The sequence below is a fragment of the Heptranchias perlo genome, chromosome X (genome assembly GCF_035084215.1).
Source record: "Heptranchias perlo isolate sHepPer1 chromosome X, sHepPer1.hap1, whole genome shotgun sequence".
In the NCBI taxonomy this organism is placed as follows: Eukaryota; Metazoa; Chordata; class Chondrichthyes; order Hexanchiformes; family Hexanchidae; genus Heptranchias; species Heptranchias perlo.
The window spans coordinates 23,892,940-23,908,480 of NC_090370.1; the positions used below are offsets into that span (position 1 = coordinate 23,892,940).

The 15,541-nt window shown below is 46.5% G+C and overlaps 1 non-coding gene across 1 annotated transcript; it reads left to right on the plus strand.

The window, feature by feature from the left end:
- The first annotated feature begins 7,319 nt into the window (after positions 1-7,319).
- Positions 7,320-7,414, plus strand: trnai-uau (transfer RNA isoleucine (anticodon UAU)). Its single transcript has 2 exons — positions 7,320-7,357; positions 7,379-7,414. It is a non-coding gene; the product is annotated as a tRNA-Ile (tRNA).
- Positions 7,415-15,541: the final 8,127 nt, after the last annotated feature.

Consider the following 15,541-nt stretch of genomic DNA (forward strand, 5'->3'; position numbering starts at 1 on the left):
GCGTGGTATTAATACTCTCATTAAACAGCCTCATTTTCGTTCTCGAAGGTTGTATGTTTTTTCAGACAGGTTTCCAAGTGGACACATGCAGCCATTTGCCGTTCGGCTATTGGTGTTTTAGTGGTCGAATTCTTGCCTGCCACACAGGAAGCGGGGGCTCATTGCCGCCAAATGCAGGAACATTTTCTGCATTCATGACATCGCGTGAATTGGGATAAATTCATATTTCGCTTCAATCTGCACAACATCTTGAGACTTTTTCTTTTCTCCAGGTGTGTTGCGTTCACTTCACCTCGGCTTCTATAGGCAAAGGGTGGGAGACGTTTGGAACGCACTTCTGCAGATGGTATTTAATGGTAGCTCACTTGTGAATGTTAAATCTGAGATTGATAGATTTCTGTGAACCAAGGGTATGAAGGGATATTGGGCTAAGCCGGGTATATGGAGTGAGGTCACAGGTCCATATCTAAATGCCACTGACACTTGCTGCCTCCTGATATGCGCCACCTTCACCTGCAAGAAAGCGGGACGTGTGTCTGGGTGATGTTCCTGTCATTGTTAAATAGCTGCCAGTGTGTGTCACCTATGAGTTGTGGGTGGACGGCTTGCAACAGTGGTAATGTGTAAGAGTGAGAGGAATCCTCTGGTTACAAGAGTTGAGTACTGATGGAAAGAGTTTGTTGGTATGTGGGGGATGGGGGTATATTGCATGGTGTAGTTGGGAGGAGATGCCACTTGAGAGTTGCCCTCACTCAACTTGACAACTCATGTCAAAGCATTGAACTTCTCCCTGCACTGCATCCATGTTCATGATGATGTGCGCTTGGCATTGACTACATCCCCCGCTGCTCCCACTGCCTTTTCGATATATGTCTGGAGGACCTCTTTCCCGGACCCACCCCTGCGGAGACATCATGCTCCTCCTTCTATTCAACTCCTGCACCACAGTCTCTCAGCATCAGCAGAGAACCTTGGTGCATGCACCCTCCAGGCCTGGTATCAACTCAGATCTGCAGATTGGTGAGGTCTGGCGTGCAGATTGGAGGATGTGGGATTTCGTCGTGTTTATCTTTTGTACAATGTTTTAACATAACTCATCAGTGTGCAAACATAGGGATGGAACCTGCATCTGTGTTTTACGTGTGCAATGTCTGATCTCCGTTCACACTCCGTTCAGACAGTCGGCTTTTATTTTAAGCAAATAACAGGTACCAGCTGTCTTCAAGCGATTTCCAAGAAACATCCTCCCTTTAAGAGATTGAGCTCCCCCGGGCGGTGGAAAGTGTGAATTGCAATGATTCTCCCTGCAAGGCCCGGAATGGAACGCTGAATGCAGGTGAGTCATCGGGCCAGCCGGATCTTGCGTCCGACGTGCCCAAGGGTCATTGGGCGCGGAGTAACAGCGCATCACGCTACCTGCGCCCAAAAACGGCAATGATCCAATTTTTCCCCCAATGTTTCCAGTGTGTGCCAGTCGACAGGATTCGGATATGGTACCTGGCACATGGGGCCACAGGAAGAAAGATTGCATTTATATTGCGCTCTTCACCAACTCGGACGTCCCAAAGCGCTTTACAGACAACGAACCACTCTTTGAAGTGTAGTCACTGCTGATATGTAGGAAACGAGGCAGCCAATTTGCACACAGCAAGATCCCAAACACAGCGATGTGACAATGACCAGATAATGTGTTATAGTGATGTTACTGGAGGGATAAATATTGAACAGGGTAGCAGGGGGAACTAATTCCCCTTAAAAGTGAAGACAAGGTGATTGTATCAGTTCGAGTTTGGACCTTTGTAATGTTTTTCTTTCCTCATTTTTATCTTCTTCAGATTCCAACTGATCAGAAAACTGACAACTGAACTCTCAATGAATTTTCGATAAATCTGTCACTCAAAATAAACAATGTTAGAAATAAAGAAATAAACCGGATTGAGACGGTTCACTTCACTTCACTGAAACGTCTAATTCCGGTTTAACCGGCGCGGCGGAGTCACAGCAGCTCATCGCTGATCTGCACCTCAACTCCATTTCGCGAAATAGAAACTGGAAAATTCATGTTTCGAGACGAGTTCACTAATTTCCTGAAAAATGAATATCACGAAACCAGCAAAATATTCCCTGCCCTGATTAAACACACATCAAGGGGATGTGTCGAACATCTCGCAAGAAACCCGCGAATTTATTTTTACACGGATAGAATACCGTGCTCGATATTAACATTAACACTGAGCGCCGGGTCTGGATCTGACCTTTTTACCCCGTGGTGCGGGACCCCGTCCGAGTTTATATTTACCAAAAAAAGAAAATCAGTAAATAATATATCTCACCCAGCAGAATTGGAGATTGTTCGTATTTTACAAGACAGGATGAGGCCACTCGGCCCGTCTTGCTTGGATAGTAAATTCTGTTCACATTCTCCGCTCGGTTTTGTTCTCCTTGCATATTTTTAGTTTACCGATTTGTCTTTTGTTGTATTTCCCCTCACTCTGCAAGAGAGAAAACAACAAAATGAACATCAACAATGTGGACGAAGAGAATGATACAAGCAGAGTCTTAACCACCCAGGGTTTAAGGTCATTTGGTGAAGCAAATGATTGTCGGCTGTGTGGTCTAATGGATAAGGCGTCTGACTTCGGTATTAATCGCTTGGTTATCAAACGATTGCAGGTTCGAGTCTTGTCACGGTTATTTGATTTGTTGGGTGCAAATGTGTCCGACGTGTGCCCAAACTGTTTTGCACCCGACCGTCTCGAACAGTCGGATGGAACGGAAATCCGTAAATTACTTTGCTTTCAGAAATTGACTCCACATTTTCAACATTGTCGATCTGGGTGCACGGGCAGGACACAGTGTAAAAGTGACTTTATTTCTACTGTTTCGATTCAGAAATGTGCTCTGTCGGTTTGTGTCCGAATACCATCCGTGCTGTTATTGTTTTGAACTTTTGTTGCGGCGCAACGTAAGTTTTGTGCAATCAAAATGGGCTTGAAAGCTACTAATACCAATCCGACACCGGTGTTTTAAGTCTGTATCCCTGGATTGTTTCTATTTTGTTGAAATGGAGAGGGACAACTTGCCTCATCAAGTAAGTCTTTCTAAAATTTAAATGCTCTGAAGCAACATTGCCGTTTGTGTGAGAATAGATATACCAGGTAGACGAGCGCTAATACACATTTCCGAATGTAAAACACACACACATTAAACTATTGTGCAGTATTTGTAGGAGGTCACCCACAGGAGGAGGTCAGGGCCTGGTGCATCACAGACATTACTCACCAACATTTTGTGGGAAGAGATGAGAAATGTAATAGGATAAGACCAGATAATCTGGCGAGAGTGTGGGAATACAACAGGATGAATAGAGCCTGATATAAGATGTACTGACAGGGGATAAGGAAGAGAAGATCATGACTGATGCCCATTGTTTACCATTCAGAGACCGATGATCAAAAGATCGATGTTGTTGCGCAGACATGTTGAGGGAGAAGGCGCAACAAATTAGCTTGGAAAATGTATCAATACCATAACGTTAGGAAATAATTCAAATCATGTGGGCGCCGTGGCTCAGTAGTTAAAGCACCTGCCTTGCTAAATAATGGGGGTGTTCGGTTCAAATCCTAACAGTGCTTTTTCACCAAAGTTCTCCACTCTAACATTTGGGCAGAGTTGTCCCGTAGCCTGATGAACCACCAGCCGAGCACAACCATACTCACAGAATCATCGCTTTCAGCTCATGTCCCAGACTCTTCCATCACCCGCACTGGGTGGACCCTGTCCCACAGACAAGACAGCGATGGTAGTACAGTCATATACTCCGAGGAGGGAGAGGCCCTGCGCGTTCTCAACTCAGACTCTGGACTCCAAGATGGCATCGGCCCGAAGGTGGGGAAGGTGGGGAAGGGGGAGAGAAAGACAGCCGATCTCTGGCAGAGTGGAGGGTGGAGTCTGGATTGTCTGTGTGAGATGTTGGGGGTGAGCGCATTAACCGTCTGTGGGGGAGGAGCCACTGTGTCAGAGGCGGGGTGCGAGTCGGGATTGTCGGAGGAAGCCAGGGTAAACGATGGGTGGGGACGGAGGGCTGTGAGAGCGGGCCAGTGTGTTAAATGGGGGAATCAGACCTCCGGCCCCTGTGCATTACTGCGATTTGTGTCCCTCGGCCCCCTGTGTCTCATTGCGGTTCTCCACCCTCTGTGCAGCACTGTGATCCTCCCCCGACCTGTTTCTCACTTGCTGCAACATTCACCGATCGATAATGGCGCACGCCGTGAACGCATCATCGTGGCTCGAGGTCCCAGCAATTGCAGGACCAGAATGATCGTGAAATAATTCTCGTCTGTCAAAAGTTAGACCTTGTTCCACTGCGGGTCCCAAAAGCCGTCGCTCTGTCCACTTATCCCAGTTAAATGAGGCCCTGTCGGTGGATGTCAAAGAAGCGCAGGGAATTCTCCCGCTCTCTTATCCAACATTCCTGACTCACGAACACAAAGAGCGAAATGAAGGGTCCAAGTTTAAGGGATTAAAACCAAAGCCCTCACGGAATTCCACAGTCACCCATCGGCACTCACACTTCGATGGCATCCACTGTCCGATCATTGAGAAACACGTCCCTCCTCCGCTTGGCTCCGTCCTTTGTGGGAATGGGAATTGGAAGGTTTCGACCGACTTCTGAAGTGTCCCTGGAACAGAAAGAACAGCATTCCCTGTGTCTCGGGGATTCAGTGACGGATTCTTCTCTGTCTGTCACAGGGCTGATCAGAACTCGATTCCTGATCCAAACAGTGCATCGTCTTTTAGAGAAACCGAGAGAGAACAGGAACAGAGAAGGAAACAAACTGCGGACTGGATTCCAATTGCGCTCCTGCGGTTATTGTTAAATAAAGGCACCGTGGAATGGGATCAACAGACGGATTGTTGGGGATTTAAATGTTCGGGATTTAAACCCAGGCTTTCTCCCATGTTCCCAAATACTGACCGAATAATCGGGAGATGGTAAAATGCAGGAGATGCAGGAGGGACCGAAGTCCTTCAATCTCGGCAGCAGTTACTGGGAACCGAGCCATGGGTGGGATTCTAGTTCAAAACGGGAGACTGTTAACAATAAAAATACAATCGCGGGTTTCTTGCTTTATATTCGACACATTCCCTTCCTGTGTGTTTAATCAGGGCAGGGAATGTTTTGCTAGTTTCGTGATCTTCATTTTCAGGAAATTAGTAAATTCGTCTCGAAACATGAGTTTTCCAGTTTCAATTTCGCTAAATGGAGTTGAGGTGCAGATCAGCGATGAGCTGTTGTGACTCCGCCGAGCCGGTTTAATAGGAATTCGACTTTTCAGTGAAGTGAACCGTCTCAATCCGGTTTATTTCTTTATTTCTAACATTGTTTATTTTGAGTGACAGATTTATCGAAAATTCTGTGAGAGTTCCGTTGTCAGTTTTCTGATCAGTTGGAATCTGAAGAAGATAAAAATAAGGAAAGAAAAACATTACAAAGGTCAAAACTCGAACTGATACAATGACCTTGTCTGCGTCTTTAAAGTTGATTAATTCTCCCCGGAGAACTGTTCAATGTTTATCCCTTCAGCCACATCACTACAAAACATTATCTGCTCATTATCACATCGCTGTGTTTGGGATCTTGCTGGGCGCAAATTGGGTGCCTCGTTTCCTGCATGTCAGCAGTGACTACACTTCAAAATGTGCTTTATTGTCTGTAAAGCGCTTTGGGACGTCTGAGGTGGTGAATGGCGCGATCTAAATGCAATCCTTTTTCGTGTTGCCCCATGTGCCAGGTACCATATTGGAATCCTGTCGACTGGCGTATGCAGGAAATTTTGGGTAGAAATTGGATAAAGGCCTTATTTCGGCGCAGGTAGTGTGATGCGCTGTTTCCCCGCGCCCAATCACCCTGGCGCAGGCAGGACGCAAGATTCGACTGTCCCGAAGACTCACCTGCATTCAGCGTTCCATTCCGGGCCTTGCACGTGGGATCAATGCAATATGCGCTTTCCACCACCAGGGGAGCTCAATCTCTTCAAGGGAGGATGTTTCTTCGAAATCTATCAAAGGTCGCTGGTACCTGTTATTTGCTGAAAATAATAGTCTACTCTCTGCACGGAGTCTGAACTGAGATGAGACATCACACACGTAAAACACAGATGCAGGTTCCATCCTTCTGTTCACACGCTGATGAGTTATGTTAACACATTGAATAAAGGTTGTACACAACTAAATCCCACATCCTCCAATCTGCACGCCAGTCCTCACCAATTTGTCGATATCAGTTGGTTACAAGCCTGGAGAGTGCATGCACCAAGCTTCTCTGCTGATGCTGAGAGACCTTGTTGCAAGAGGTGGGCAGAAGGAGGGACATCCTATATTTGCAGAGGTTGGGGGGTGGGGGTGCGCAAGAGGCCCTCCAGACATTATCCAAAAGGCAGCGGGAGACAGTGGGGGACGAAGTCATTGCCAGGCGCACAGTAGCATGGACTTCGATGCAGTGCAGGAAGAAGTTCAATGCTTTGACATTAGTGGTCAAGGTGAGTGAGGTCAACTCTCAAATGAAGTCACCTACCAATTGCACCACGCACGACATCCCCATCACCCAGATACCAACAAACTCTTTCCATCAGTATTCAACTCTTGTCACCAGAGACTTCCTCTCACCCTCACACGTTACCACTGTTGCAAGCCGCCCACCAACAACTCACAGGTCACACACACTGGCAGCTATCAGCCATCACACAGACACACGTCCTGCTTTCTTGCAGCTGAAAGTGGAGCATATCAGGAGGCAGCAAGTGGCAGCGGCATTTCGCCCGTCGAGCCTGTTGCACCATTCAATGAAATCATGGTGGAGCTGTGACCGAGCTCCATATATCCGTCTTAGCCTCATATCCCTCAATAACATTGGTTCACAGAAATCTATTAATACCAGATTTAACAATCACAAGTGAGTTAGCATCAATTACCGTCTGAAGAAGAATGTTCCAAACGTCTCATTCTTTCCTTGCAGAAGCCGATGTGACGTGTGTGCAACACACCTGGAAAAAAGAAAATGTCTCATGATGTTGTGAAGATTGAAGCTGAATATGAATTTATCCCATTTCACACATTGTCATTAATGCAGAATTAAAATGCTCTTGGGCGGTAATCAAACCCCAGCTTTCTGTGTGGCAGGCAAGAATTCGACCACGAAAACATCAATGCCCGAGCGGCAGTTGGCTGCATGTGTCCACTTGGAAACCTATCTGAAAGAACATACAATCTTACAGACCGAAATTGAGGTTGTTTGATGAGAAACAAATTACCATCCAGCTCCAGTGGCGCAATCGGTTAGCGCGCGGTACTTATATAACAGTATCAAGCTCGAGCAATGCCGAGGTTGTGAGTTCGAGCCTCACCTGGAGCAGGTGAACCTTTTGTATCTGAATATTTCCACCGGAGTTCAAGGTCCAGCTGGTCTGTTCAAAAAAACATCTCCTTCTTCGTGTTCTCATGTGGGCACTTTGGTTCCTCTGGTCGGCCGTATTGCAATAGCAGGTGTGAGTTTCGTTGTTCACAGGCGGGAGAAGGAGCGATTGGCGACAGCATGAAATGGCAAAGGAGGCGCCACGAGATCTGAAAATCTAAAAAACCGAACACACAATTCTTCTTTTCGTGAAACAGGCATTCTTCTGTTTGAAGTGCCGTGTAGGAAAATGGGGATCGGGCGGGAAAATGGAGTCGAGGTCGAAGATCAGCCATGAATGGCGAAACAGGCTCGAGGGGCCGTCAGGCCTACTCCGGCTCCTATTTATTATGTTCTTATGTAACAGCTGACACGCTCCTGGTTGCTTGGCTGTTTGTTTTGCAATATCCCTCCCCGCCTATCCGCTTGATCCAGTTTGTTGCTCCCACTTTCAAATTCAACTTGTTTCACTTCCTGATCATGTGATAAAAATAGTGGAGTGCAGAAGGTTCATAACCCGCAGGAAGATCAACGGTGGAAGGAATGAAAGCAGCGATTTTGCTTCGACAACAATGACGAAACACTCACTTTTCCTTCATTTTTCTCTCTTGGAGTAAACTTTGGGGAAAGTGAAGCGAACTTGAGTGACTGTAAAATCACCAGGGGTTCTTGCTGCACAAGATGAAATTGGCGACATCGGCATCTGAGAGGCTGAAATGGTGAACATTGTTCCCGAGTTTCGGTAAGAGGCGGCACGGATTGATTTGTAGCGCTGAATGTCTCTGCATTCTACCGCCCACGTGGATCATGCTGGAAGTGTCTGCAAGGAGTGGGTGGGGGTTAAAAAGTATCCAATTTACTCGAGCAAAGAAATCAGATCAGCCCAACTAAACTCCGTGTTAACCATCCAATTAACAAGCTACAGATAAATGCACCAATCCAAATATTTCCAGATAACGATGGAAGAGACTCACTTTGAAGCAGTTTAAACACTAAGCAATCTCTGTGCAAACAAGGGACGGGTGGTGTGAACGGGCAATCAGTGGTCTTTCGAAATGATCATCGACAGTCCGAATGTTTCTGGTAAAAATGTTGATCAGAGAAGAACAAAGTCATTTTCTGAGAATGCTCACCTAAAGTCAACATATTGACACACATCGTCTCTCCCGCAGTTGTTCCTCCGCTGGAGGACAAGAACTTGCCAGCTGTTTTTAATTTAACAGCCTGAAACAAGGATTTTGAACTCTGGACCCTCAGATCACGACTTTGCTGAGCTGATGCTTTACGGACTGAGCTATCCATGTTCACGGTTTTGTAAAACTCCATCATAAAGATTCATGGTCGGTCTCTAAATTATCGCTTGTGGGCGTCGAACTCGAGTGAGGGTCCGTTTGACAAATTTCTCAGTCATGTCTTAAGGAAAATCTTTGTTTGTTTTGAATCTGATGTGAGAAACATGGAGAGGTAACTCGTGAGTTTACAATTCTTCCTGTTTGTGCCAAATGTCTTGTCATTCGTTTGCACCAATTAAAAAAAACACTTCACCCAGTTGCTCAAAATCTAAACTTGTCCCACACGGGAGCTGGAAAAGGTCTCTCGACCTGTCAGCGGATCAACAACTGAAAACGGAATAATTCCACCCGTTACTCAGTGACACCGGGCAACACATTAACCATCCGAATTTTCCGAAACGGCACTTCAAACAGAAGAATGTCTGTTTCACGAAAAGAAGAATTGTGTGTTCGGTTATTTAGATTTAAGGATCTGGTGGCGCCTCCTTTGCCATTTCATGCTGTCGCCAATCGCTCCCTCTCCCGCCAATTAACAAATAAACTCACACCTGCTATTGCAATACGGCGGGCCAGAGGAACAGAAGTGCCCACATGAGAACACGAAGAAGGAGATGCTTCATGGAACAGACCAGCCGTGTCTTGAACTCGGGTGGAAGTGTTCAGAAGCAAAAGGTAAAACTGCGCCACGTGAGAGTTGAACTCACAACCTCGGGCCTGATACTGTTAAATAAGTCCCGCGCAGCTTACCGATTGCGCCACGAGAGCTGCATGCGATTGTTTTTCACATCAAACACCCTCATTTTCGGCCTGTGAGATTGTATATTCTTTCTGACAGGTTTCCAAGTGGAAACATGCAGCCAACTGCCGTTCGGCCATTGGTGTTTTCGTGGTCAAATTCTTGCCTGTCACACAGGAAGCAGAGGTTTGATTACCGCCCAATGCAGGAGCATTTTCATTCTGCATTCATGACATCGCGTGAATTGGGATAAATTCACAATCAGCTTCAATCTGCACACCATCTTGGGACATTTTATTTTCTCCACGTGTGTTGTGTTGAGAAAACCTTGGTATTTTGTCCTCTGGAGCTGAAACTTGCTTTGGAATTCAGTTAATCCTGCCTTCTGTATCGCTGAACAAATGTGAGAAGCAAATGAGTGAGTTTTCACCGTAAGTTGCGACACAGCCGTACTGGATTGGGATTTAAACCCGGAGACCTCTCGCACAAACAATCAGTGAAACCTCCGTAAGCGATAATTATACCCCAAGACCAAACAGCCGCCAGGAACAAGGCCGTGGAACCAGTGTACAATTCGCAGCCACCCACAGCCGAACAGCCAGCCTTTCAGATCCCTTCTGTTCATCCAATCTCGTTTTCTATTCCGATGTTCAGCAATGTCAAGTTGAGCACCAACTATTTCAAGTCACCAATATTAGGCTCTCTTTACCACATTCGTTTTGAATGAACGAATTGTATTATCAAGTAAAACTTTGCAGAATTTACTGCTCTAAAGCGACATTGTCATCTGTCTCGGCATCCGCAGGTTATACACTGAACCATAAATATAATAAAATTGCTACTTTTTCACTGTGAGGGGGAAGAGAGATAAATGTGGAGACATCCGCTCCGAATTCAGCTGGGACGCAATTTTGCTTTTCCTACCGTCTCAGTCTTTCTTTCGTTACCCTTCTCTGTTGGTTTTGCAGGTTCGATCAGCCTTGGTCGTTCAAGGAAGCCTGAGAGGTCCATCAGGGGAAAATACAAAGAGTCAAGAGACTGAGACAGGGAGAGATAGAGAGATTAAAGTACAGGAAAAAAGAGTGTAATTGTCAACTTTTGCGAATCAGCAGAATTTAAGATGGAGCTGGGAACAATTCCTTCAAGTATTTTGAAATCTTGCAAGAGATCGTTGGATTCCCAACTGAAAGTGCCCGCGTTGCGGAGAATCTTTCCGAGAGTTGGAAAGACGATTATTTCGCTTGAACCCAAACACTGAACATGCCTTGGAAAAGTCGATTAAATTATAAGTCTAAAGCCTTAACCATTCAGCCATTTCTACACGGTTGTGCATCAGAATGCATACGGTTATCACAGGCGATCTGGCAGACTGCAAATTCTTTCAGACAGATTTCCAAAGCGATATATGTAACCTGCTGCCGTTTAAACATTGAGGGTTAAGTGGGAGAAATCTCGCTTTCTTTGCAATTCAGTAGGTTTCGTTTCCCAGCCATTGCGGAAACTATTTGCATTAAGCACCCATGAGATTGCCTGAATTGGGATCAATTCAAACTCAGATTCAATCCACACACCATTTTGAGACGTTGTCTGTGCTGCCCGGATGTTGCGTCGATGAACACTTTGCATTCTGTCCTTTGGTTCTCAAACATGCTCTGAATATAAGTCAATTCTGCCATCGGGAACGCTGACACGATGTGAGAAACCAATTGGTGATTTTTATCCAAAATTGTGACACAGAGGGGGCTCGTCTGGCATTTGAACCAAATGCTGGTCTCTTCATTTGAGACTCTCCCATTTAAATCTCCATCTACGGGCTGAGTCTGAATAAATCCGTCAGCTTGTGATTCTTTGCGAGATAGCGGGAGATGTTGAGAAATGAGCTGAAGATTTCCGTGGATACATTAACAGTGCACATTCTCACATATATTAGAAAATGGACTTTCACACAAACTTTCAACAATTTTTCTTTGTTGATCACAGCCTGCTGGAGGGAGGAGCGTATTGGGACATCCGGGTTTGTTGGAAAGACTGTGCTTGTGCGGGGAGCAAAGGACCAAATGGCGGAAGGGACCTTTTTGTTCCCCGAGTCCATCACAGCCTCAGACTGACGAAAGGAAGGAGAGGTTCGTGAAAAAATGGGCGAAGAGTAGTTATTGAGTCGATTTTGTTGGTAGGAGGGTCAGTTAGCAAGGTCACTTTTCAAAGTTCTGTCACTTCCTTTGCTGCTTCCAAACCGTTTGTTTATTTAATGTTTAAATCAACAGGGCCTAAATTAAACTTGTCTCTTCTCTCCGTTAAAATTGGATGACCCGCTGTGTGTTTTTGTATTGTATGTTTTAGTTTAAAGCTCGGTTTTACCATAAACCGATGGACGTCAAAACCTGCCGTGGATGGAGGACGGGTTGATTTTCTTGAAGGGGCAAATCTCACTGGGCAGGAAATAGGACCTCCAGCCGAATGCACAGAAATAACTCCGTCAGTGAATAAAAATGACAATGTTCTAAGTGCAATTTAAACCCCCAGCTACAGAAGAAATCGTGAAATAAACACTGCGTTTTAGATCGCTCGACCACCTGAGCCAATACTGGAGACAGCCTTCCTGACTGAAATCTGTGTGTGGGAGTTAGTCGTGTATCGATCCCCTTCCGTGCGACGAGGCCCGGCAGGCGGCTGGCAGAAACGGCTCGGAATGGGACTCGCTTCACTCCGGCATCAGCGCCTGGTTTAGAAACGTTCTGGCTGCTGCTGTTACTCGGCCTCCCATACTCTGGGTGCTCTGTGGAGGTCAGTCCTGATTTCTCTCTTCTGGATCCGGCTCCAACTCTTTACTGTTGACGGGAGCGCGTCTGGTTCCAAGTGAGACAGAACCGTGTGCAAATCACGACACGAGTACATCGACTCGGGGACTGGCGATTGGTTTTATATTGGGTTATTGTTTAAGGTATGGACTGTTCAAAGTTTGTGTAATAGTAATTATCATGATTATTTCCAGCTCCTCCTGCTCACTGGTGATCGGTGCTTCACCCTGTGATTTACCCTCAGTCTCACTGTATACATCCTCTCGAGAGGGTGCATCTGGGCTGCTGATGGAAACGGTGAATCGGGTGCAGCAATAGACGCTTCGGAGTTACCAAGCTCACTGTCATATCCTGACTTCTTTAATTGATGGGAGACCTCACAATTAACAACAGCTGACATTTATGAAGCGGCTTTAACATAATAAAATGTCCCAGGAGGCCATAATTTGAGGAGCACAGTGATCTCGGAAGGTTGTAGGGCTGGGGGTGGTTTCATCAATAGGGGGAGGCGAGGCCACGTAGGGATATGAACACAAGAATGAGGATTTTAACATCGAGGCATTGGCGAACTGGGAGGCAATGTACGTGAGCGAGCACGGGGGTGATGGACAGTTTCAAAGCGAAGCAACGTGTGCAGGATTGGAGGGACAGTGCGACTCGGGATAATTGGCCTGGGGCAGTGAGAACATCTCTTGAGCATTAAGATATTCAGCAGCAAAAGAGGCAGGGAGGTGGGATCTTTGTGTTTATTTATCCTGGCATCTGCAAAATCCATCGTCTCTCAATGACCAACATCTTTCTCGCTGTTTTTGCTTCGAACATCTAATTCCCCGGCATCTGGAGGACCAGAGGAAGCTGGAGGAAAATAACAGACAGAAGCAGAAGGAGGTGACAGGTGAAACTGGCATAAAATGTGAGTGTCACTTGCTTCAAATGAGGCATGAGAGGCCGGCGTTACCTTGCACCTTTCCAAGGAGATGCGTTGATCAGGTAGGTTTGTTTTGGAAATGGAAACAGTTACACCAGCAGCTTGTGATAGTATTTCCCCTCACTGTCCATTCCATGTTCATGCCTCCCCGCACTTGGTGATTTCATTCTCTGAACAAGTCTTTCGTGTTCTTCCAGTAAATGCAATTTTGTGCGATCAGCTTGTCTGGGGCGAAAGTGACGTCAATTTCAAAGGGACAAGTCGGAAAAGCAGCGTTGGTCGGCTTGCTTGCAGGAAAATTGCAGCAGGTTCCCTGGTGGTCTGGTGGTTAGGATTCGGATACAGGTCGGGTTGGTTTTCTGGAAGGTGCAAATCCACTCCCGACTCCTGGGTGCAGGGGTCACATTCTCTCATTTCTAGATTAAAAACCAAAGAAATTTTCACTCATTCCGGACTTCTTTAAATGCTTCTGGAGGGCTGAGCGACTGGGATACAATCTTCCAGGTATTTCCTGCCCATGTGCTCGGTGTATGTGGAGATTTGAACGGGCCGTGGTTGCTTGTTTCCCATGGAGGGGCAGTAATGCGATGTCAGAGGCTGCATTCATTGCTTTCCGCCGGCAGCGGGTGATTGGAGAGAGCGGGACCGGACAGACGGCCTCAATGTTACTGCTTGTCACGGCCTCACTCACTCCGGGAGCTGGGGAACAGAGTAAAACTGATGGCTTTGTTGCCTCGGCTGTCACTGTTTCCATTTCCAAAATACACCAACCTGATCAACGCATCTCCTTGGAAAGCTGCAAGGTAACGCCGGCCTGTCATGCCTCATTTGAAACAAGTCACACTCACATTTTCGGGCAGTTTCACCTTCCACCTCCTTCCGCTTCTGTCTGTTATTTTCCTCCAGCTTCCTCTGCTCCTCCAGATGCCGGGGAATTAGATGTTCGAAGCAAATACAGCGACTGAAAATAAAACCTTACCAGGAAAGCAGGGAGAGGGGAAGAAAGATATTGGTCATTGAGAAACGATGGATTTTGCAGATGCCAGAATAATTAGACACACAGATCTCATCTCCCTGCCTCTTTCAGCTACTGAATATCTTAATGCTCAAGAGATGTTCTCACTGCCACAGGCCAATTATACCGAGTCGCATTGTCCCTCCAAGCCTGCACACGTTGCTTAGCTTTGAAACTGTCCACAACCCCTGCGCTTGCTCACCGACATTGGTTCCCGGTCCGCCAATGTTCGATTTTAAAATTCTCATCCTTGTGTTCAGGTCCCTCCGAGGCTTCGCCTCTCCCTATCGCTGTCACCTCCCACAGTCCTACAACCCTCCGAGATCACTGCGCTCCTCAAATTATGGCCTCCTATGAACCCCTGATATGAATCGCTCCACAATTGGCGGTCTTGCCTTCAGCTGCCTGGGCCCAAACTCCGGAATACCCGAATTAAACCCCCCCGCCTCTCTCTCCTCCTTTATGACGCTCATTACAACCGACCTTTTTTCACTAAGTTTTAGTTCACCTGTCCGAATATCTCCTTTTGTGGATCTGTGTCAAATTTTATCTGATTACGCTCCTGTGAAGCGCCTTGGGACATTTTATTATGTTCAAGGCGCTATATAAATGTAGGTTGTTGTCAATTGTAAGGTCTCCCAGCATTTAAAGAATTAAGGATACGTCAGTAAGATTTGTAACTCCGAAGCATCTATTGCTGCACCCGATTCCCCGTTTCCATCAGCAGCCCAGATGCACCCTCTCGAGAGGATGTATACAGTGAGACTGAGGGTAAATCACAGGGTGAAGCACCGAGCACCAGTGAGCAGGAGGAGCTGGAAATAATTATGATAATTACTATTACACAAACTTTGAACCGCCCATACCTTAAACAATAACCCAATTTAAAACCAATCGCTAGTCCCCGAGTCGATGTACTCGGGTCGTGATTTGCACACGGTTCTGACTCACTTGGTACCAGACGCGCTACCGTCAACAGTAAAGAGTTGGAGCCGGATCCAGAAGAGAGAAATCAGGACTGACCTCCATGGAGCACCCAGAGTATGGGAGGCCGAGTAACAGCAGCAGCCAGAGCGGTTTTTAAACCAGCTACTGATGCCGGAGTGAAGCGAGTCCCATTCGGAGCCGTGTCTGCCAGCCGCCTGCCGGGTCTCTTCACACTGAAGGGGTCCGATTCAGGACTCACTCCCACACACAGACTTCAGTCAAGAAGGCTGTCTCCAGTATTGGTTCTGGTGGTCGAGCGATCGAAAGCGCAATGTTCCATTCACGATTTCTTCTGTAGATGTGGGTTTAAATTGCACTTAGAATATTGTCAT